Here is a 24,276-nt window from a genome sequence, read left to right as displayed (position 1 = left end):
TTTTGTGATAAACTGCAGCACCTGCTAGATATCCCTGCACCATCCCTTGATGCTTGCAGTGCTGCTTGTTCAGTCGATTATCAAAGGCAAATTTGTCTAAAGTTTCCTCAGGATGGAAAGAGAATTACTTTTCTCAGTCAACCCTTCCCCTATTTTTTTAAGCTCCCTTTTCATTGTATGCATGACATAGATAAAATTGATGATAAATGTAGAATTTTATTGACATCATGTACATTCAGGTGTGGTTGATTGAGCCACTGAGGAACAGGAAGAGGTGTGACGTGTCTGTGTGAGTGTAAACGTACCCTTGAAAGGCTGGCTTGCTTTCATCTTTCTGAATAGCAGCTGTTTCTAGGGTATGAAAATTAGTATTCATCCTCTGGTTTTGAAGATCGTATTGGAACTAGTGTGAAAGTTACACACTTGAGTATCAGTTGACTTTGTCACTTACTTAATCTTTCCTATTGCTTTTGTTCAGAAAGTCTTAGTTTAAAAATTGCAATTACATGTACAGAGGCCCTGTTGATCCTCAGTGTGCAACAGTTGAATAAATAGACTAAGGCAAAGAAAAGTAGTTGGAGGACTGGAGAGATAATTTAGAAAGAGCAATGGAGTGATTTTTGAGAAGGAGAGGGAGAAAAATATTGGAAAGATAAAGATGTTGGTATAGAAAGACAAAGGAAGATGAATGATGAAGGAAGAAAGAACTGGGATGGATTAGTGGAAGGCAGCTGTTACTTCCGCCACTTCTGTGAAAATAGCGTTGGTAGGCATTGTCTCATTTAGCTGCAGCCTGACCACCTTTTTCTCTGAGACAAAAGAACCAGATCAGGCCTACCCTGAAAATACTTGTCTTTCCAAACTGAAAAAGTAGTAAAATGTAATGCCATTCTACATGCGTTAATTGCAAGCTTCTAAATTGATTGCCTCAGAAAAGAAAAAAGAGGTTTAGAAAGTTGAGCTCAAAGTTCACGTTGTGTTTTGTCTGAATGATAGGGTGGAGGGAGCTCCTAGTTGTGCAAGCGCTCACGTTTTCTATTTCTGCTCATCTTGGGGAGAAGACTTTAAAAAATGAAAATTGCATTTATTTTAAAAATTAGAGTGCATCAAGTAGTCAGCTTAAAGTTGTTGAGATGATCTTTCATGTCTCTCTTACTGGTGAAAGGATGTGTTTTACACATGGTGCTGAAGGACTTGCTAGGGAGTGTTGAATGCTGAACAGTTATACAGTAAGTTTTTATCATCTTTTGCATTATCTTCATAACCTAATTCACCCAAATAACACTGAATTCTAAACATTCTGGGTAAATACAACCTACAGCTCCAGTCCTTGGAAGATAAGAAATGCAAGGTTTTCTAATATTTATCTCTGTTTTTCTTTTAGTGGGTCTCAGATTGAAATTTCAAGTGAAATCTTAGGAAGCGATGGTATTTTGACCTAGGTAACTGATTCCAGACAAATAAGAGAAGTGGCTGCGGTGATGAATCAGAATTAAAATGGCTTTGTGTTTTTGCTTTAAATCTTGTTCAGATAGATTTATTTTTTTTTTCATTGTGCTTCTGTAGGTCAGGAAAGAATCAGGTGGAAATACCAAGCACAGTTTCCTTGCTTTCCCAGATGACTTCAGTACAGAGAGATCTGCAAAGTTTCAGCTCTAGATCTGTGATCTTTAAGAAAGCTCCATGAATGTATCTGTTCAAGTTCCACCAAGTAGATCCCAGGCTCAGAAAAGCACACTAAGCTCTGTTAAGGGTTTCTTGTTAAGTTGTCACTCGGGGCGGGGTGCGCAGAGCAGCAGGATTTTTTGCTTAGTTTACTGGAAGCTTTTTTTATTGTTTTGAGTGTCCATTATTTGTAACTGCTAATTACAGTATAGACAGGAGAGGCTGTGGGAGCTAATCTGTATCATAATTCTGTTACTATTAGTGTTTCTGTAAGCACAGTGTATCTGATGGTAAAAGAAATCAGTAGAATTTCTGGACAGCTTGAATCCATTTATTAAGGATTTGAACACCTACACTTACGTGGATATTAATTGTTGGGTTTTTACTTTATGTTTCCAAAGAAAGATGGTGTCCATAGTAAATATTGTTTTTCAAATAAATGCACATTTCCTGTAGTAGTTTTGTATTTATTGCTAAATACAGTTAGTATATCTGTGCATATTTTTAAAGCAATTGCAGACCTTAACATGTAGAATCATAGAATAGTTAGGGGTGGAAAGGACCTTAAGATCATGTAGTTCCAACCTTCCTGCCATAGGTAGGGGTGCATCACACTAGACCATGTTGCCCAAGACTCTGTCTAGCTTGGCCTTGAATACTGCCAGGGATGGACCATTCACCACTCCTTTGGGCAACCTGTTCCAGTGCCTCACCACCCTTACTGTAAGAACTTCTTACTCACATCTAACCTGGACTTCCCCTTTTTAAGTTTGAACCCATTACCTATTGTCCTGTATCTGCAGTCCCTGATGAAGAGTCCCTTGCTGGCATCCTTGTAGTCTCCTGTCAGACACTGGAAGCCTGCTATGAGGTCTCCATGCAGCCTTTTCCCCAGGCTAAACAGCCTCAACTTTCTCAGCCTGTCTTCATACAGGAGGTGCTCCAGCTCCCTGATCATCCTCGTGGCCTCCTTTGGTCTTGTTCCAACAGTTCCATGTCCTTCTTACGTTGGGGATACCAGAACTGCAGCAAACAGAATTGTACAAAATTAGTATTTTTTTATAGTTTTGCATGAAAATGGAGAAACAATTTATTTATAGGATTGTTAAAATTCATTATTTATATCTAGTTGATATTGAGTTATGTGCACAAAGATAGCAAACTGCAATTTTTTTTAAGGTAATTTCATTTACAGGATAAGTATGCTGGCTGCATGTTAACAGAAAGAAGTTAAAAAATGCATGTTGAAATGAAAATTTATTTCTTTTAGAAGATACTGCTTATAGTAAACTGAACTGTTAACTGTGCTTTATAAAACCCCTGAATTTTATCTTCAGACATTTTTTTTTTGTTCTCAGTTTAAAATAGGAGAACAAATCTTTTTGCTTTTCTTGCTGTTTTACAACTTTGAAAGTCATTGAATTACCCCCATTAAAAAACCTGGAAAATTAGCTATGGTACTTAGCACCCGCCTGAGAGACTGTCATAGTCTGACGTGCTGGATAAGTCATTGAGAAAACCACTTCCAGGTTTTCGTGCATCTTTTAGCAGTGAGGCTTGTGACAATCACAGTGACTCAGGCCAGAGGCATTTCTAACCTAGTATTCGTTCTCCAACCTGTCTGAAGAAAGATGCTTAGGGAGAAGTTAAGAAAAATCTGTGACATTATTTCCCACATATGCTCTTCTCCCTTCTGGAGTTCTGCAAGTTTTTGGGCAAGGAGAATCATTAATGGTGTGTTTTCATCTAGCAACTTTTGACTGTATTGTTTGTCACTGTGTCGTGTCTTCCCTTTGCTCTCCTCCCCTTTCACAGTTTCTTTCTCCTTCAAATAAGTGGTCACTTCTTGAACCTCTGTGAAGTTTTAATGTCCTGTAGCAAGGAGTACCATGGCTTTCTTTTTATCTCTGTGAAGACTTAGCTCCTTTTGTTGGTTTTGGAATGCCACTTATTTAGTTTAATTTTCCCCTTCTCCAGTTTTGTGAGATTTTAGCACCAAACATAAATACTGATTTCATTTTTTATATTTTTTTAGTTTAAATTTATTTTCAGAATTAATTATATGCCCTAAAATGGATTACCATGATTTCGGTTTTAATTTAAAATGTATTTTAGAAGTTATAATATTTAAATATTTCAAAACATACACATCTTTAGCTTAAGGGACTTGGCTTTTTAACTTGGGTACAAGAAAAGGGTCTGAGCTTCCTTAAACATGAAAAGAAATGATTTTTTTTTATTCTTTTTTCAGTATCTTTTCATAACAAAGTTTTCCAGAAAATACTCTGTCAGTTAATTCCACCATGTAGGTGAAAGTGGTGTTATTCGCTGTTACAAAGCTGTGATTATTTTACGGCTTAAAAACTTCATGTTATGGAACAGAAGGGAACCTGTTCCATTATGACTTTGTGGAGTAACATCCAAGATGAAGAAGCAGACAAAACATTCTGTAAGTAGTAATTTGGGGAAAGTATCACAATTGCTAGCCCTTGTTCTCATGAGGGACTTTGGCTTACGGATGTCTGCTGGAAATACAATACAGCAGAAGGGGAAGCCATCTAGGAGGCTCATGGAGTATACGGAAGATAATTTCCAGGTGCAGCTGGTGAGTGAGACGGACTTGTGGGTGATGTGATGGTTGGAGGCCGTCTTGGGCACAGTGATCACAAAGTGATAGTTTTCAATCCATGGAGAATTAAGGAGGGGGTCAGCAGAGCTGCTACTTTGGACTTTCAGAGGGCAGACTTTGGCCTGCTTATGAGCATTGTTGACAGAGTCCATTGGAAGGAGGTCCAGAAGGACAGAGGAGTCCAGAAGGCTGGACATTCTTCAAGAATGCATTCTAAAGGCACAGCAGCAGGCATTCCCCATGTACCAAAAGACGAACTGATGGCGAAGAAGACAGGCCTGGATAAACAGAGAGCTTTGGCTGCAACTCTTGGAGGGGAAAGGAGAGTTTATGACCCGTGGAAGAAAGGGCAGGCAACTCGGGATGACTACAAGGAAGTAATGAAGTTATGCAGGGGGGAAATTAGAAGAGACAAAGCCCAAGCAGAACATAATTTGGCTACTGCCATAAAAGACAGTAGATCATAGAATCATAGAATAGTTAGGGTTGGAAAGGACCTTAAGATCATCAAGTTCCAACAATACAAAAGGAGGGCTAAGAAAAATCTCCATCCCTTATTGGATGGGGGAGAAACATAGTGACAGAGGATGAGGAAAAGGCTGAGGTACTTAATGCCTTCTTTGCCCCAGTTTTCAGTATAGACACCAGCTGTTCTTGGGGTACCCAGCCCCCTGAGCTGGAAGACAAGGACAAGGAGCAGAGTAAAGCCCCCATACTGCAAGGAGAAATGGTGAGTGCTCTGCTACATCACATGGACACACACAGGTCAATGTGCCCAGATGGGATCCACCCGAGGGTACTGAGGGAGCTGGTGGAGCTGCTCACTGAGCCACCTCCAAACATTCATCAGCACTTCTGGCTTACTGGGGAGGTCCCAGTTGACTGGAGGTTTGCAAATGTGATGTCCATCTACAAGAAGGGCCAGAAGGAGGATCTGGGGAACTACAAGCCTGTTATTCTGACCCCAGTGCTAGGGAAGGCTGTGTAACTGATCATCCTGAGTGCCATCATGGGGCATATAGGGGACAGCCAGGTGATCAGGCCTAGTCAGCATGGGTTACGAACTGTAGATCCTGCTTCACTAACCTAATCTCCTTCTATGACAAGGTGATTCATTTAGAGGGTGAGCGAAAGTCTGTGGATGTTGTCTGCTTGGACTTCAGTAAAGTCTTTGACTTTCCCACAGTATTCCCCTGAAGAAACTGGCTGCTCATGGCTTGGATGGGTGCACTGTTCATTGAGTAAAAACCTTGCTGGATGGCAAATCCCCAAGGTAAATCCAGTTAGTGGCTGGTCACAGATGGTGTTCCCCCCGGCTCAGTATTGGGGCCAGTTCTGGTTAATATCTTTATCAATGATCTGGATGAGGGAATTGTATGCACCTTCTGAAAGTTGTATGAGGATCAACAAGGCCAAGTGCAGGGTCCTGCACCTGAGTCACAACAACCCAATGTATTGCCACAGGCTTAAGGAAGAGTGGCTGGAAAGCTGCATGGCAGGAAAGGATCTGGAGATGTTGGTTGACAGTTGGCTGAACATGAGCCAGCTTGTGCCCAGGTGGACAAGAAGGCCAACAGTGTCCTGGCCTGTATCAGTAACAGTGTGACCAGCAGGAGTAGGGTAGTGATCATCCCCCTGTACTTGGCATTGGTGAGGCCACAGCCTGAATACTGTGTTCAGTTCTGGGCCCTTCACTACAAGAAAGTTGTTGAGGTGCTGGAGTGGGTCCTGAGAATTGTAACAGAGCTGGTGAAGGGCCTGGAGCACAGGTGTGATGATGGGAACTGGGGGGATTTAGTCTGGAGAAAGCTCTGGGGGGGGGCTTAGCGCTCTCTACAATTACCTGAAAGGAGGTTGTAACAAGGTGGGTGTTGGTCTCTTCTCCCACGTAGGAAGCAATAGGAGAAAAGGAAAAGGTCTCAAGTTGTGTCAGGGAAGGTTTAGATTGGCTATTATGAACAAGTTCTTTATGGAAAGTGTTGTCAAGCATTGGAACAGTCTGCCCAGAGAAATGGTTGAGCCACCATCCTTTGAGTTATTTAAAGTTGTATAGATGTGGCACTGAATGACATGGTTTAGTGGTGGGCCTGGCATGGCTGGTTAATGGTTGGGCTTGATGATCTTAAAGGTCTTTTCTGAGATAAACGGTTTTATGATTCTATCTCAGTAGGATTGTTTTTTAATGATCTTAAATGTATTTCTAAGGGAAAGATGACTTAGAAGAGCTTTCGTGCAGAAAGTAATTATGGATCCTTCTTTGCACACTGCAAGATGGAATCATGCAGTCAAGGTAGTATGGTTGCTAAAGGCAAATTATAAAATCAAGAACATTATCCCTGTTGTCCTTAAAAAAGAAGAGTGTGAATTTTGGGTTACTGGTGAAGGCATGCGTTGATTCATTGAACTGAACTGCATACAGTGATGAAAATACTGATTTAAAGATAGTTCTATAAATATGTGTGGTGCACTTTCTTTTCCCATTAAGATAATTTTAGGACCTGTTCCCAAATATTGAATCATATTTTCTCTGCTGTTGAAAATAGTGATAAATTATAGAGTTAGTAAGCCTTGTATCACTGATAGGGTCATTATTGGAAACTATTTTAAGAGTTGTGGTAAGAATATATATGGGAAAAAAAAATCCCAAGGATAGCTAACCTTGGTTGAAACATGGGAGGTCTTACATACCTAATTTACTGCAGTTCTTCATTATATTTCTAATGTAAAGGGTGGGAGAAGTACCGTGTTCAAGTGACAAGTGCAGTGTTCAAAACAGTTTTGTCTAATAAGCTGTGGAACACAGAAGAAGGAACTGAAAAGAACCCCAAACTTTTGTCTTCTACATTATTCCAGATTTTCAGTCTGTCTTGTCTTTGTCATTTAAAGCAGATATCCAGAAAGCACAGCAAAAGTATCTGCCAATGAAAAGTGATTCATGTTTGAAGGTCATCTTTGTAGAGCTTACTTCCTTTGGAATGACAGTGTGGGTGGTATAAAAAGAAGGGTAAAAGCTTCCTCTGGTCATAGTAGGGAAGGTAGTGGGAGCACGGCAGCTGTTGGCAGACAGATGTTATACTGAGGTAGACTGGGATCTTGCTTCTCTACTGGCATCCAGTGCTCTCTTCCCCAGTGTTGTTGATCAATGTTCCAGTGATGTGGTAAGTGCTGTGGTCTATCATTCTTTTCTAAGGGGAAGAAGTGTTAGCAAAAGAGAGTCTTGGTTTTTATTACATATGTTAAAAACATTTTGGTGTTTGGCTTAGCAAGAGCAAGAAGTGTGCTTTGCCCTTGGAGTTGATGAAGATGGTGGGGTTTGCCTGCTCAGAATGTTTATTTTGTGTTCTTGGACCAGCCTCCATGAAAGTTCTGTCCTGCATGTGAAGGAGTTTTGTCCTTCTAATCATAGGAAGTTTTCATCCCTGCGGAACTTTAGGTGGTCATTTACACTGAAATCAAACAAGTGTACAGAAGAGAGAGCTCAAACCCAGTATTTTAGGCCTGATCTTGAAGTATGCTGCAGCTGAGCGATGATGAAGATATGAATAATTGAATAACTTTTAGTCATTGCTAGAATGGAGTTTTCCAGCTACCAGAGAAGTGTTTTTTCAGCAGATGCTACCAAATACCAGGTTAGCATGAATGAAGAATGCAGGAGTGTTGCTAAGTTACAGAATAAATTGGCCAATTGTTGGGGAAAAAAATCTAAATTATGGATTTGGTTGTCATCTTTTGTCCATCCTGTATCCAGTCTCTTTGCCGGGTTCAGCATTAGCCAGCTGTTTGTCCATGAGGTAGATTTCTCCAAGTGCTTTAAGGTGGTGGCATCATCACAGGAGATACTTGGAATGGTCTCCTGGTACACTGTTAATCCTATGCGTGTGTCACTTACCAAGTCTCAGAAGAGCTGCATGTAGATCTTGAGAAGGAGCAAGAAAAAGGTAATACTTCAGAAATTTCACAAGCAAGGTACTACTGGGAATCATTTGAAGTTTTCTACCGAAATAACTCAAGTCACCCTAATTCAGTAACCAGGACTTGTGTTACATCTTTTAGAGCAGGTGAGAGTTCATCATTGGTCAAGAGCTATTGAGATGTACAGAATAGTGAAAATTAATATTTTTCCTCTTCATTGACAGGAGATTGTTCAGAGATATTGCTAAGTGCTTTCAATACCTTGCTTGGTCTGAAGCTAAATAAGCTTGTAGTTAGCCTTTGTCAAGTAATTCATGACTTGTAATGTGATACTGAGGAGTAAACTACCGCAGGTTATGGTTGCTCACTGTTAGATTACAGAATATTTGAGTGAGGAAGGAAAGATTCTTCAGTAACTATACTATTTCTGCCTAGAGCTGTGCAAGTTCATGCCTCTTCCACAAGAGTCACAAATCATGGGTTAAATTTGGAAATCTTTACATTGCAGCACAGACCTTCATAAGAAAACCTGCTGAAGACTGAAAGTGTGGGTGATTATTACTTGTGGAAATGAGCTAAATAGGTCCTTACTGTTGCAAAAGCCTTACACATGTGACTGATCTTAATAATGCTTTCATGTACTCAAAATTGAGAAAGGTAATTCTTGGGGAATTGTTTTGAGGCCTGTGCTTCACTTTTACTTCACTGGAGTTAGGTGGTTACCAGGACCCATGCTATCCAAAGATCCCTCTGCCATGAACAGTCAGTTACCACCATGGATATTTCTTTGAGGAAAAATTTTATAGTTTCCTGGATACTGTTGGAAAAACTCCCTAGGCTTGTGGTGTGGCCTCAGCCCAGGCTTTGAAATATATTTCAATTACAATACTTTAATTTCTGTCAATTAACATTTTAATTTTTGGGTGCCATTTTGTTTCTTCATCTTTCAGAAAACTTACATTAAGAAAGCTGATTGTTTTGATGGGCCACTGTGTTCTTGTGTAAACTGAAATAAAGTCATTATTTCACCATGGTTTCATCAGAACTGAAGTTTCTTGATGACCTTGGTCCTTTCTGGTGTAACCAGCAGCCTTGGGCACTCATGTTGACCACTGCCTTAGAAAGGCAGTTTTCTGTCAAAGGCACTGATTGGGTTGCAGCGATCTGAATTTCGACATCATGTTTCTGTATTTAGATTTCCACTTCCCTGCATGTTTCATCTAAATGCCTCCATCCTGCAGCATGGTGTTAGCAATAGATATCTTTTTGGCTATTCTCAGAAATAACAGACTTAGGATCAAATCGCATTGTTGCTCCAGATTGCCACTTTTTTTTTCTCTAAAAGATTTAGAAGATTAAATTTCAGATATGGAGATTATTGGATAATATTTGAACACTAATTAAGGGTACTAAATAGAAAATTGTTACTATTGCTGTTCTTTTTGGAAGTTAAAATTTACTTCTTTACTGCAGAACAGTAAAGGCTGCTAACTGGACAGGGGGTATAGTTATTTCTTTCTTCACTTTGCTCTTATCTGGATATTAACATTGTAGATATTTTCAGACATAGCAGCTTACTCCTTCACAATAGAAATCAGGCTGATTAATGTAACCAGCAACTGGAAAAACGTAAATATGCGCTTCAACTGCATCTCTTCTTGATAAAAATGTGTGTAATGAGATGTAATTTTTTAAAAGTCTGTGTTACTAATCTATTGTGGATTTATTTGGGGGGAAAGAAATGCAAGATGTGGACATTTGATTTCTAACTTAGGCATTTAGATTTGCTTATTTGTGTGAATCATTGTTTGTTAATTGGTAAAATAGTAAATTTAAGGCATGTGGCGTATTTTGTTTTTCTGTCTTGAACAAGTTTGTTACTGTCTGTGTATCAGCAATGCTGCTTGCTGAATTGTGCTGAAAGGATACTTTCTTTTAGTACATTTTGAAATTTTGTTTTTGTTTAAATCTAGGAAAATGCTGTTATACAGGATATTTGTCTTTGACTTTCAGCCATTAGATTTCATAGGTAATTCTGTTATATTTCATCTAAAGATGGGTCACTCAAGGGTGCAGTTCTTCAGCATGACATGTTGGGAAATTGCTTTGTTTCATAACAAGAAGCCTGGGAATTCAGAAGGCAAAGTTCAGGGCAATTCAAAATCAGCCTGGGATTTTATTTCCAGCAAATAGCTTCTGTGCTAGTCTCAGCCTGCTGGTACTTTTTGAGTATTGCAGCTACTTAAACACGTGGTTTCTGATGTTACCTGCATGGAGTGGGAGAAGTGACTTAAAATCATTGTGTCTGGATAGACTTTGTGATTCACATGACCATAACACAATACAAATGAGAGTTTTGATAAGAGGTACAAAAGCTTAAGTTTGTCACTGCTTAAAAAAATCTGTTTTAAAGATGTGTGAACTTCTTGTTTAGTTTCTGGGCTAATAGCTGTATTTTTAAGAGGAAGAGTTTCACATCGCCCAACTTTTGAGTCTGACATTGGTGACTCTGCTAATTGTAATAGAGCTGTGCAATGGTTTCGTTCCAGATGGAACTTTAATCTGGCTTCTGATTGAGCTGAGTGTCCTTGTAGAGTCTCTTAGCATCTGCTTTGGAAATGTATATAACATTATTCAAAATTTGTACCAAATTAAACCACCCTAAGGCTATAATTCAATATTTCTTTATTGAGGAATGTATTGTCAACAACTTTATGCCACAGAGTAAAATCTGCAGTAGACCTATTATTTTTTTGGCTATCAGCTGGTTGTTTAGGTTATCGTGACTGAATTTCCAGTTTCTTCAAGTTTACCCTATCAGTTGGAAGTTTACATTAAGAAGTTAATAAATGCAGGTTTTGGGGTTTTTTTTCCTCTGAAAGGTGTTTTCTGATATTAATGATTGGATTATATTTTTATTTACAAAGTCATAGTGTTTCATAATTCTAGATAATTTCTGTTGGAGATGTTTGAGATACCTGGTTTTGCTTTTGGATTGTAAAATGAAAAAAACCATATGCAATATATTGAAATGCACCATATCCCATACTTTTAATTTCTGTACCTTATTTTAGTTTCTCTTTTATCTGTAACAGTTCGTGATCGTGACTTTTCATATTTTTCAGTTCTCCATAGTCAACTGTATTTATTTATAGCTTTTATTTTACAATCTTCCTCTTGAGCTCTGTGTAACTACTGCTTTGAATACAAATTCTGTTATCAGAGATTATTAGATTAGGGTGGCAATTGATGCAGTTTTCTGTTAAGATATGATTTGTGAAATGCTCTCTAACTTGAGTGCACATGCTTGAATAGATGAAGGTTGTGTTACCAGCAAGATTAAAGTCTAAAGCTTTGAGTGTATTGTCTCCTAAGGCATTTCTCAGCCTTAAAAAGCTTGCCCTTTAGTACTGCCTACCCCAAACATTTAATTGGAATCACCAAAAACCTCTGTTGAGTGTTGAAAACTTAAGAAACATCTTTATTCTCTTACTTGCAACTTTTTTTTTTTCTGTGTTTCATCTTTATCCATGTTCCTGCCAAATCTATCAAAGAAACTTCACCAAAACCCACTGACATAGACTGATAAATTGACAAATCCCTTGTCTTCAACATCAGAACTTTGCTGTTTCTGTTACATGTAAAGTCAGAAGCATATCTTCATAAAGTTATACAAAGCTATTCTGGTTTCATTGCAGCTTCTAGTAGGGTCAGTGGGCAATATGTACTTGCTGAAGGGTAATTTTGTTGAAATGTGCAGACTTGTCTCTTTGCAGAAAGCATCTATGGAGAAGTTTTAAGAGAGAAAGGAAGATCCTGTCCCCATACCACCTACTGTGTTGCTTTGGAATGTGCTATGTTCAAATTAGTTGTCTTTATGTGGACTCCTTCAGGATGCAGATCTGTGCTCTGAGTCAGACAGTCAGACAGAATACTGAATGAAACCAGAATCTTTTAGTTAAACCTCTTAATATAATCGAGTTATGAAGTATTATGCGGCCATGTATGTTGATGGTTAATGTTCAGTAGATACTCTGAAGTTTTGGGCAGAAACAAATTTAAAACCACAGAGTTTTAATGAACTGAAATTTGGCTATCACCAGTTACCATCTACCTGGGTTATTGTATTTTGTTTATTCTCTTTTTTGTTTGTTTCTGAGTGGAAGAGCCGTAAAAGCTTATCCATGTTCAGTCCAGTAAATAGGTAGAGCACTGTGTTAAGTCCATTTATAATCTGCTTTTCCTATTGCAGCTATGCTACACTACAGAAAGGGAAGTGGAATTTCTGATGTACAAGTGCCACTCTCACCACTTCAGCACAGTGTGACTTGCCCATCTTTTTGAAGAATGGGTGTCAACACCTACCATTGAGAGTGGAATCACTTAGCTCATTGACATCATCCCCACCCAACTTCATGCAGCATTAGCTCCCTCCATCCTCCTTTATTAAACTGTCATGCAAGTGTTTATGCATTAATTTGGGTTTGTTAAAGAAAAAGCAGAAAGTTATTTATCTGACATTCAGATGCTTGATAGATGAAAACAGAACTGCAGCTGTAGAAAATGTGTTAGCTATTCAACCAGTGTAAAAGGAAATTTCTGCTTCCATTACCTATATCTTTCTTTGGACATACTAGCTGCCTTACTCCATCTTTCTTCATGCTTCATCTTCTTATGCTTCAAGAAGTTTAGAACAGGTTTGTGTTTCCAAGATGTTTTGCCAGTGAACTGGGAGAAGAGGGAGAGGCTGCACATAAGTTGGTTCATAGCAGAAGCTTTGATTCTGAAGGAAGGCAATGATAAGGCCAAAAAGGGGTATCTGTTTGGGCCAGTCTCCTGTTAGATCACCTCAAATCAGCATTAACTTGTGTCATGTATTCATTAGAATGTATCAAAATGGCAACATTTTTGTGGTTTCCTTCTTTACACTTCAAGCAGCTTCGTTTATGTGTTACGTCAGACCACAGTTACAAAGTGAGAGTACATGTGGGATGGAGACACAATTGCCAAATCAATCTGTCTGGTATATTAATGCCATCAGCTGCTACTGTAGTCTGAAAACATGTGACCAAAGCACTCACTGATTTCTTGAAAGCAATTTAAAAGTAAATAAGTAAATACCATCATGCAGACTATCTTCACCAGCATAACATTGGAAAGACCCCAAAACTGACCCCAAAGCATCAAGCAAATGGCTATCTAGTAATACAATGGTATTAATATTATACCCTTTTCCCCACCATCTCTCTTTCGGAATTTTATATTCCAATATCTTTGGGAAATTTGCTTTTCCAAGTAACTTTTTTATATCAAACCACAAGTAATAATAATAAAAAAATACTCTTCGATTTACTTTGCGAAATTCTTCCATCTGTGACTTGTACAAAAAAAACATCATTTTGTTGTCACTTGGCTGTTCACACGGTGGATTTCAAACTTCTACTTTTCTGCATATAGAAAATTGTTACAATCTGGTGAATATTATTTTGCAGGTATGTATCTAGTTCTGAAAGGACTAAATATAAATTACATCTTGCCTTCAGTCAAAAATAAAAGGACAATATTCTAACTCATTTGTAAAGCACCTAATGACAAATTTCGGTCTCCATAGAATAAAATTTTGTTATGGTTCTTTTCATTTGTAGTTTTTAGCCATTGATTATTAGCAAGTTTAATTTATCCTCACTAAAAAGAAATTAAATTGCATAAATACATATTTCCAATAAATGGTGTTATGCTTTAATTAAATGAAACAGAAAAGGAGATTAAGTAAAGTGAAAATATGTAACTCATAGGTACTTGAATTTTAGTTTGACCTATGTTTGTTAAAGGCAGATATGTTTGTCATTCTGATGAAGATGCATTTCTTCATACCTTGGTGTTGACAGAATCTCACCTACTTTTTCCATTTATTATGATAATAGTCTACCAGATGTCATATGTCACAGCCTAGTGAAGTTGTCTCTGCCTATTACTGCTTTGTATATAATGTGCATTCTTGTTTTTCTTTCCTTAATTTGGGAATTTTTATATGCTATTTGACATTTGTTATTTTATGAGGAAAAGAATAGAAGCAAGCTATTTAAAATATTTGAAAGCAACTTTAGAAACAGTAGACTTTTTTTGTTCCCATGGTAAGTACCATCATGTTAAAGTATGCCTTCATGGGGATGGATAAGCTGAATCTCATAAAAATGGTCAGACGTCTTCAAACTCTAGTGAATGTTGACTTAATAGATCTAATTGTGTTATGCCATGCAACTTTTTGAAAATTGTTTGTTTCCATGGATAGATACATAGATAAGTACTAATAAGAGAGGGTGGAAACATGGTTATTACATGTTACTGATGCATGTAATGAGCAGAATAACAGAAGTCATAACTCCTTACCTAAAACATAAAACTGGTTAATATTCTTTTTCCAGGTAGTTACAGTGTAAAAGACATAATAGTATATGCAGAATCCTTCTATGTACAGAAATGCACAGAATCAGAATAAGTTTTGGCAGAGATACAAGCTGTCTTTTGATTCATAGCATTTGAACTTAAGTGGGACTGGTCTTCAGCAGTTGTCATTCAAGGTGTAGAATTGTACATCCCTGTCTGTTAAAACCATATTGAATACACACAACACCTAGAATCATAAAATCAACTAGATTGGAGAAGACCTGTAAGATCATCAAGTCCAGCCATTACCCAGGACTGCCAAGATCACCACTAAAACATGTCACTGAGGGCCTCACCTACATGGTTTTTGAACAGTTCCAGGAATGGTGATTCATGGGAAGCCTGTTTCAATGCCTAATTACCCTTTCTGTAAAGAAATTTTTCCTAATATGGTGGTGAAAACATCACATTGCAGAAGTAGTACTGCTACTCAGAGCCACAGCCAGATTTCATTAATTTTTTGGCATTTAGGGACCTGGCACTTGTCAATTGTATTGGAATTTTTATTTCCACACAGAGCTTTTTGTTTAAAGGTTCATATCTTCGGAAAAGTGCGTTCTCTACAGATATAAGCAGTGTTCATTTTGCTTTATGTACTAGCAAGGAAGGTCATTCAGACTTCTGTTGTTTTTTTTTATTTGGGCTTTTATTTTTTTGTATATTAAACTAGAGGTAAAAGTGCCCCTAGATTTATAGATTTGTGTGCTTACAGAAATCTACAGAAAAATTCCATATAAGACATTCCTTTCTTTTAAGAATCAATATTAAGAAGTTTAAAGGCTTTTCCTTGTCCAGAGCAGCAGCAATGCGTGCAACTGTCAGCAATTTTTTGTAGTTTGCTTTCTTATGTTTTACTGTGGAATTGCTGATACGTAAGATTAACTCATAAAAATCCTTTTGCTCTTCCACAGCAGTATTTTAGGTGAAAGACTGAATTCTTCTCTGTACATTCCTGAAGTGATCATTGCAGTCCTTAAAACTGTATTACATAGTATAATATAGATGAATATGACAATATATTTGTTCATACAAACGTTTGCTGAACATTTTGTTCAACATCTTTGTTGGTGACATGGACAGTGGGATTGAGTGCGCCCTCAGCAAGTTTGCCGATGACACCAAGCTGTGTGGTTCGGTTGAAACACTGGAGGGAAGGAGTGCCATCCAGAGGGACCTCGACACGCTTGTGAGGTGGGCTGATGCCAACCTCATGAAGTTTAACCATGCCAAGTGCAAGGTCCTACACCTGGGTTGGAGCAATCCCAGGCACAGCTGCAGGTTGGGCAGAGAAGAGATTCAGAGCAGCCCTGTGGAGAAGGACTTGGGGGTGTTGGTCAATGAGAACCTTAACATGAACTGGCTTCAATGTGCACAGAAAGCCAACTGTATCCTGGGCTGCATCAAAAGGAGCGTGACCAGCAGGTTGAAGGAGGTGATCCTGCCCCTCTACTCTGTTCTCGTGAGACCTCACTTGGAGTATTGTGTGCAGCTCTGGTGTCCTCAACCTAAAAAGGACAAGAAACTGTTGGAACAAGTCCAAAGGAGGGCCAAGAGGATGATCAGGGGACTGAAGCACCTCCCATATGAAGACAAGCTGAGAAAGTTGGGGCTGTTCAGCCTGGAGAAGAGAAGGCTGCATGGAGACCTCATAGCAGCCTTCCAGTATCTGAAGGGGGCCTATAAGGATGCTGGGGAGGGACTCTTTATTAGGAGTTGTAGTGATAGGTCAAGGCATAATGGGTTAAAACTTAAACAGGGGAAATTTAGATTGGATATAAGGAAGAATTTCTTTACTGTAAGGGTGGTGAGGCACCGGAATGGGTTGCCCAGGGAGGGTGTGAATGCTCCATCCCTGGTGGTGTTCAAGGCCAGGTTGGACAGAGCCTTGGGTGAGATGGTTTAGTGTGAGGTGTCCCTGCCCATGGCAGAGGGGTTTGAACTTGGTGGTCTTAAGGTCCTTTCCAACCCTAACTATTCTATGATTCTGTGACAGCAGTCAACACAGGAAACTATTATGCTTGAAGCAGAGGAAATCAGAATGAAGTTCTTTTACATTTGCAGTATCTGTGGAAATGTGACCAAGACTAAGAATATTTGCAGTTAGACAGTCCTGGAGAAATTGTATTTGAGTAAAACCTGGGTCACTGTCTGAAATCAGTATTGCATGCATCAGTATTCCTGAAGCTTCTTTCAAAATGAATTTTCATTTCTGTTTTTTAAAAAGGTACTTAAATTTGGTCTTCTTTCAAAGACTTGAATTTTTAAAGTTATTATATTTTTCTTCAAAAATGAAAATGAAGAAATTAAAATGTAAGGATTAATTATCTGTAAATGTCAAACAAAACTTGAACTTTGTATGTTCAGTAGGTGCCCCTCTTTTGCTGAAACGATCATCCTTCAAACCTCTGTCTTCATATAATGAAAATTAGAGGAGAGACATTTGTATAAAATAGCTGATTTCTTAGTTTTTATCCTTTCCCCTCCTCCAATGAAATGTTGTAGATCGCAAAAAACAGTTGTGTTACACTAGGGAAAAGCCAGATTTGATGCTCAGAAAGGAACCTTTTATTTAAACTGAGAACATTTTTGTAAGTGAGCAAATCCTATAATATGTAGAAAATATTTCCACCTTTCTGTGGAAAAGACAACTGTAGTATTTGAACTGCTCATAACAATGAGGCATCAAACAAGAATATCTTTAGGCTGATAGAGCAGATACGGAATAGTTGATGCTCTGCCTGTATTTGCAATGTCAGCAGTTGGACGTTATTTCAGGATTTAAGCTCTTTCTTCAGTCTTCACCTTTTAAGAGTAGCTGATTTAATTAAAGATATAGTAACCCTCAAGTTTTCTGTCTTTAAAGTCCATTATGCCAAGCAGATGTATATACTTAAATTTCTTATAAAACTATAAGTCTGAAATAAAAGAAGCAGCTGTCACAGCATTTAGGAATAACTGTTCTAGGCTTGAAGTCTCTGTCTTCTAGAGCTTTTTATTTTCTTTGAATGATAATATGATGACACAGTTTTGAATTCTGTCAAAATTCTGTCAAAAAGTATGGTCACATTTATGACTGTATTATAATTCTTGCTCAATTCTTTATCCAGGTGTCCTTTAAATAAATGCCGCTAACACTTGTGGTTGTTGAGAATTTTCAATATGCTCAGCACTTAATTTGCTAATATTTGAATTAGCAGAATATATATTTTTAAGTAGAATCATTAACTCCATATAAAATGAGATTTTTTTTTTTTCCAGTTGTTTAATCAATTTTTTTTTCCTAAGTGCTTTAGTCATATTTCATACTTGGTCAATTTGTCTGCAGATTACCACTTTGGGTGTTTGTAGTTACGATATGTTTCTCAGTAACAATATCACTTCAGCTTTAAACATGAGAAAGAAACAGATATAAAGATTTATGTATTTTTTTTAGTCTTGCATTCAGTCTGCATTTCATCCATTTATTTTCATTTGGTAGGGTCAGATTAACCAAAGTGAGAACTATGACTTTGTATGCAAACCACTGTTAACCTGTAGATGAACTTAATTTGATTATGAATTAATATTTTTTAAAAGCACATGAACTTAACTGTTATCAAATAAAATACTCAATTCACACAATACTACTGTCATCAGTCATTCATAAAGTACATTTAGTGTAGAATCAAAACCAGCAAGTTTACATTTAATTTCCTTTCAAATAATTCCCAATCTCTGAACACTTTTTACTGAGAATAGGTATAATGTCACATGTTGTGTGATCTTACTAATTTTAGCTGAAGTCATGCCTTTGCCTTGCCGAAGTGGGCTCACAGGGAGGTGCACTTAGCAGTGGTTGCCTCCTGAGCAGAACTCTAGCGTTACCAGTTCCTGACAGCTGCAAGCCAGCCTCTGGGCATCTTGCTAAATTTTCAAATGTAATTATACAGTAGACTTCCTTTAACAAATTCTGTGTTCCCAGCTATAATTATAACAGCTCTTCTTGCCTCTAGCCTGTTCCTTATCTTACAACCCACCTCCATATCTCCCACTGCTGGTTAGTGTTATCCAGTAGAGCTGAGGATCTAGAAAAACAGAGCTTGTTCTTTCTATCCTCACAAAGATGGTTTCATCAGTACAGAAGATCCATTTCTTCTGATTAACTATACTGAAATGACATGTCTTTTAAAGCTGAAGATTGTTCTGTAATTTGCAGAAGAGCTGTTGGTTGGCGTGCCGCTTCACTTTTGCGGTCCATTTTCGATTGTTATTACAGGGCATAGGGTAAGGAATTATTAAGAGCTACCTGTGCATGTGACATGAAAATAAAAATGATCCGTGATGCATTTTTTCTTACATGAAATTCTGTGTAATATTAACCAGTGAATGATAAAACAGGAAAAGTTACTCACTGATATGCTCAATCTAGTACTGTCTCATGTCAAGGAAATTCAAAAGCAACTACACAGATTAATAATCTCCTCTCCACCTGTCTGGTAGCCAGTGAAGTTGATGTGATGGTTTTGAACATGGGAGTTTGAACATGTGAGGTGAGAGAGCTGTTGAAGGTTTGTTACTGTGGTTGGCTTGGCAGAGTACATTGATGAAACCTTTTCTTGAGAAGCTTTAGTGAGTGAAATTCCTTAGCAATCCTTGAAGTTGCACGCCTGTTGACATTTCGTAGTTTGCCTGCATCTTTGTAAGAATTATGATGTCCAAAACTGAGTGGTTTGGATAAAAGTAGTTATCAGCTCTTTGTATGCATGCATGCGCACACCCACCCACATACCCACATACACTTCACATGCTTGCCAACCTATTTGAGTGGAATGTGATTTTGAAAGATACCACAAAATTTACTCTTATATTCTCTGTTCATTGATTCCCTATGTAACGTTGCTGGTCCATTTTGTGTTCATGTCAATGATGCATCTTTTCTAAATGTAGCACTCCAGATTTGTCTATTGAATCACTTTGTTGATTTCTGACCATGTCTCCCATTTTTCAAAAGCATTTGGAATCAGGTGCTATCCTCTTAGATACCGCTAGTTTCTCCCAGCATTGTTTTATCACACTGCCTTTGAGTTACTATGATTATTATGAAAATAACAGGTAAAAACAGATCTAAACAGTCTGAGATCCATTTGAAATATATATCCAGCTTGACAGAGCTGATAAAAATTCTTTTCAAGAACAACTGCTCTCTGATTTTAATAATTTTTGTGTCCACCTTGTAATAATAATGTCTGCACAGTACTTTATTATATTGGCAACGACAATGCAGAACATGTTTAAAATCTCTGTAATCTCAAGCTTGAATCACATCTACTGTTCCTTCTCATCTGTAAAGCCAGTCAGCACCCTTCCAGTGAAGTAATTCAGATGAGTTTGAAGGGATCTGTATTTTTTTCTTACTATTCCTTCTTCTAGAAATTTGGTTGTGCAGTAATTGGTTCTAAAATCTTTTTAGGTTTCTCCAATAAACTGGACTTATAGGTGTGACTTACTTCACCTGGAGGGACAGGTGAGGGCTTTCTTCTTTTTTTTTTTTTTTTTTTGAGGTGTTTTAAGTTTGGTTGAGTTTGTTTTGTGTGTTTGGTATTTTTTTACCTCTTCTGATTTTCTTTATTCTGATCTCTTAGAAAGAATGAGACCACAGATCCGAATCTGTTGACATCTTTCCTCCTCCATAATTTTCAGTATGACTTGTTTCAAGGATTTTCTTTTCATCCCTTTTGTTACATTATTTCCTCTTGTTTGTAGCAATGGTATGTGTGTCTCATATCTTTGTAGGTCCCATTGATCACTGATACAGGACATGGATGAAAACTTTTTTTCTAGTGAGACAAGCTGAGAGGATGTGTAGAAGAATTTTTCTTTGGTTTTGCTTGTGTTGTAATTTCAGAAAGTCATGGTTGAGCTCATAACAGAGATTTCTAAGGTTAGCATCAGAAAATTGAGTGTACTTTCATTGCATCTTATGTACTAGGTGGAATAGGATGAGTCAGTTCCAAAGAGAAATGAGATCCAAAATTTTGCATGTGTGAAATATAAAGGTAGAGGTGATTACCTACTAAAATCATTATTTTAGCCTTTCAAGCCACCAGCCATTAAGATAGTTTGGGGAAAAGATTGAATTAGGACAAAGGGGAGTCTATCCTAAATTGTTTAGCAAAATATTTTATGGAAATCCTTTTATCCTGAATGATGCTAGTGTTTGGTATGATGCCCCATGGGTGGCCTTTTCTTGTGCATAACCATGTAAAATCCATTTGTCTGTTGCTCACCTGTTCTTGTATATTGCAAGATGGAGAATTTTACCCTAAAATAAAACTATAAAACTAGGAACAATGAAAGCAGGGTGGTGGTGTTTTTTCAGGTCTGTCATACAAGCTGAACCCTTTTGCCCACCAGTAGAGAATGAAGGCAGAAGCCAGAATGTTTATAACAATTGTTATTGTCTCTTTAAAATTTAGTGTTTCATTTTTTACCTTTCAGTTTGTTTTATAGGTAATTTAATTTTTGTTCTTTTTCTTAGTGTGAGCTAAGAACAGAATTATTGCTGAATATGCTAAAATAGATGTATATTTTTTAAAGGCTGGCGTTTAAGCAGACAAAGAATCATGCTTAATGCTGCTGTGATAATAAATAGTACTATAATTGATTGTTGATAGAAACCCTTAAAATACATTTTTATGGTTGAAATGTACTTTGGGTAAACAGTTTTCAGTTTGCCTATTAAAATAATTCACTATATACTGTGGTTTCTTTGCGTGTTAAGGAGGTAGGACTTTTCCAGCAACAGTAATTGGTTGGCACTGCTTGACCTTAATGCAAAGCTACAGTATTTAATGAACAAACGGAGGGAATAAAGTTTTGATAAATAAGGCAATTTTCATGAAACCTTTAGAAATATGCTTGAAGTCTTTTAGTGTTAGATTGACGGTTTCTCCTTTTGTGAAAAGAATAAGTGAATAATTTAAGGCTATATTTCATGTTTTCAGATCTTCATTCTGTCATATAAATAATAGACTGTGAAATGCAGCAGCTCCTGCATTCACAGATTTAATAGACCTATACAAGAGAGTATCTTACTCAGCTGCTGGCATCTTAAAATGCTCCTTTGTGCATATGTATACCTGAGAAGCAGTGTAGAAGTGGGACATTCCTACACTCTGTTCAGTAACCAAATCCCATACTTTGAGCATGTCACATACTCTGTTTTTAAAAGTATTGTTCTTCCTTAAGGTACTTTCAGCACAGCTTGATGTCAGTTTTAGTATTTTTAGTTTTTAATTCTGGTACAGTATTATGATGGACAGATGTCTAAAAAAGTAATACATGGCTATTCAAAATTAAAGTGTAAACTAAAGTTTACTTACTTAAATGGAAAGACTGTGTGAAAAACTTTCAGGTTTACATCTAGCATAGATGTTAAAAACATCATTGAATCTTGATGAAAGGAGATTAAGATGTTCTTACTAACTGAAATATCAGATTAATTTATATCATTTGCTATATTTATTCATAGTTATGTAATTTTTGTGAGGGAGGAAGAACAGAGAATAGTAAAATTAAGATGGTTTCTTTTCTTTGTTTCCACTTCCTTCCCCTCCCCCCCCTCCCCCCCCCCTTAAGTGGCTTTAGTTTAGTGTATATTGAAAGAATAGTGAAGCAAGACTTACCGAGAACAAGTGGCAAAGTGTGGGGATGGTTTGGGTCTTCCAAGCAGGAGCTTATTTTTAGGACTAGTGAACTATAGGAAACATAAAGACTCACTTTCAAAGTATGTACTACTGTGCCTATTTTGTTAGCTGTAAAATGTAGCTTTCTTTAACACTTCTATTAAGAAGTTAGGTGTCCTCCTGACACCTGCTTCTTTCAACACTGGAGTAACTCTAGTTGTTAGGAACCTTCTATGCATATAATACTGAACCCTTGCTTTCCTCCATCCTATGTGGGCATGCAGGCATCTGCACACATAAGGAAAGCTTTTTATTCATATTTTGAAGACTATTCTCTGTAAATAATGTTCAAGCACTCTTGCAGATGGTCTGCCTTTGCCATGGTATTGAATTATGTAGTCCCCATGTAGGTTCCAGAAATGTCTGGTGTGGATCCTTCTGACAAGGTGAGCAGTCCACGTGAGGATGTTATCACCTTTACTGATACTCTCTAGTTCATGCAGTCAAGTTACTTTCTCTTTTAATTTTCAAGAAACATAATCTTTATACCTTATATTATACAAATCTTAATGTAATCCTATATTCTGTTTTGTAAATTATTTCAGTAACTTACATATTTTTTGTCCCCACTGATACAATTTTCAGTATTCACAGTAAGGCTATATTTTGATTTCAGTTAGTCCATACTCTTTTCCTACTGTCTGTAGTCCATTCAACTCATTTATAACTTAGAAAACACCTGTGCAGGGTTAGAATGCAGTGTTAGAGAACATTCTACAGTGTAACTTGTTGCAAACTATTATAATAATTGTATGAATAATGTGATAATCATTGTGCTGCACTGATATGCAACACATTATCACCTCTGTTTTCAGAATTTAGCGTAGTATTTTCTATTTCTTCTACAAAAGCGTTATTCAAACCATTGGTTGGGGGTGTTTCTGTTGTTTCGGTAAGAATTTACAGGATTCATATGTTAAATGAACTGCTTCAAAGGAAACCAGTCACTGGATCCAGCTGTGACTGAATTGACTTGTGATAGTTGAGCAAAACATTTGTTACTATTTATTATTACTTCAGTACAAGGCTGTGATCTCACTGTAGTAAGTCCTCTGCAAATACACATATTAACTGTTCTGTATTTGCAGGCTTTGGTCTGTTTGAGGGGAAAATGCAGAAACGGGGTGTATGAAAAGCAAAAGGAGGAAATAGAAAAGCAGAAAAGCAAGAAAAAGCGGTAAAGATATTTTCGTAATGGCTGTACATAAATGATGGTGATGGTTGTTTTTAAATTCTGAATTGAATTCAAATGACTGTACGTGGTATAAAAGCCTTTATTGATACAGTCTGAACACACAGATGCGGTTACAGGGACACCCCGCAGCGGTGCCGGTGCGTGGCTGCCATGGGCAGAGCCATCCCCCTGGGCCTCCTGGGCACAGGCACTGCCGCAGGGCCAGCAGCCCAACGGCCTTTCTGCAAGGCATGCTGGGAGAAGGGGCAGCAGCAGCAGGCCTGGAGTGGGGTGGGCAGGGCTGTGGGGGCCCCGTCTACCCCCGTGTCACAGTGCCAGCACCCGCCAAGGCAGCATCACAATGCTCCGGGGCAGTATAAGAGCAGCGCCCTCCCCCAGGGCTTTGGAGCTCCGGTGCCAGGCACTGGAAGGGTTCTTGCTCCCAGCCTAGATCAGGCCAGTGGCACTTTGCTGCTCTTGGAAGCCCCTGCGGTGGTTCCAGCTGGAGCCAGAAAAGGCACTGCCAGCGTCCCCTTGTCCCCTTAGAGGCATAACCAGCCCGTGGACCGGGAGCAGGTCTTGCTCACGTGCTCAGGGAGTAGCCGATCGCCAGCACGGGGGTCAGGAAGGAATTTTCCCCCGGGGCAGATTGGCACCGGTCCCGGGGGTTTTTTGCTTTCCTCTGAGCACTGAGCATGACCACTTGTAAGGGCTCCTCTGGTCCT

General features: G+C 38.1%; 1 protein-coding gene across 2 annotated transcripts in view; it reads left to right on the top strand.

Moving 5' to 3' along the window:
• Positions 1–24,276, top strand: part of TBC1D5 (TBC1 domain family member 5) — a 403,210-nt gene that overhangs the window by 125,248 nt on the left and 253,686 nt on the right. Inside the window, exon 1 of one of the 2 annotated variants that reach the window (XM_061351053.1) lies at positions 2,590–2,705. The exons of the other annotated variant lie outside the window; for it this stretch is intronic. The gene's annotated coding sequence lies outside the window, so the exon portion shown is untranslated. Of the gene's footprint in view, positions 1–2,589; positions 2,706–24,276 lie in introns of those variants that run through there. 2 annotated transcript variants of the gene reach the window in all.

This window comes from Neopsephotus bourkii, unplaced genomic scaffold (genome assembly GCF_033783945.1).
Source record: "Neopsephotus bourkii isolate Nb327-2 ecotype Australia unplaced genomic scaffold, CSIRO-AGI_Nbou_v1 NB_549, whole genome shotgun sequence".
Lineage (NCBI taxonomy): Eukaryota > Metazoa > Chordata > Aves > Psittaciformes > Psittacidae > Neopsephotus > Neopsephotus bourkii.
The sequence above is the reverse complement of the archived record's forward strand: the minus strand, read 5'-3'. Positions and strand labels throughout refer to the sequence as shown.